Source organism: Mandrillus leucophaeus, unplaced genomic scaffold (genome assembly GCF_000951045.1).
Source record: "Mandrillus leucophaeus isolate KB7577 unplaced genomic scaffold, Mleu.le_1.0 Scaffold11, whole genome shotgun sequence".
NCBI lineage: Eukaryota > Metazoa > Chordata > Mammalia > Primates > Cercopithecidae > Mandrillus > Mandrillus leucophaeus.
The window spans coordinates 4115059-4115822 of NW_012099209.1; positions in this window are offsets into that span (position 1 = coordinate 4115059).

The following is a 764-nucleotide window of genomic DNA, read 5'->3' on the forward strand; positions in this document are numbered from 1 at the left end:
TGCCTCAGCCTCCCGAGTAGCTGGGACTACAGGTGTATGCCACCACGCCCGGCTAATTTTTGTATTTTTAGTAGAGACAAGGTTTCACTATGTTGGCCAGGCTGGTCTCGAACTCCTGACCTCATGATCCGCCTGCCTCGGCCTCCCAAAGTGCTGGGATTACAAGCGTGAGCCACTGCACCTGGCCTGTTTCTAAAATTTCTATCACCACGTCTATGAAAAATCATTACCAGGAATGAGGGCATCAGGATACATCCCCTTGGGAGGCTGAACTGTATCGGAGTGGATATTCCTCAAACTGCTTTTGTGAATATCACTCAAGCTTGGCTCTCTCTCTTCATAGACACCCTCCTCTGCCTCCACGTACTTATTTAAGCAGACACTTCAGGCTATACTTGGTGCTGGCTCCCTGCAGCCTGTGGCCACTGTGGCCCTTGGCCTCAGAGCTTCAGAAAATACCCCCTTCTCCCCGAGTGCCAGGCTGAACTGCAGGTTCCCGCCACCTCATACTCAAGGCCCCTCACCACCAGCTCACTCAGTCTCTTTGAGCTACACCGAGGCTCTTTCTGAAATGGCTAAAGGAAAAGTGTCCCTTTTATCGGCTGGCAGTCAGCCTTCCAGTTTGGAGGCCCAATTTCCGTCCCCCCTGCTTTTTTTTTTTTAAGACAGAGTCGGCCGGGCGCGGTGGCTCAAGCCTGTAATCCCAGCACTTTGGGAGGCCGAGACGGGCGGATCACGAGGTCAGGAGATCGAGACCATCCTGG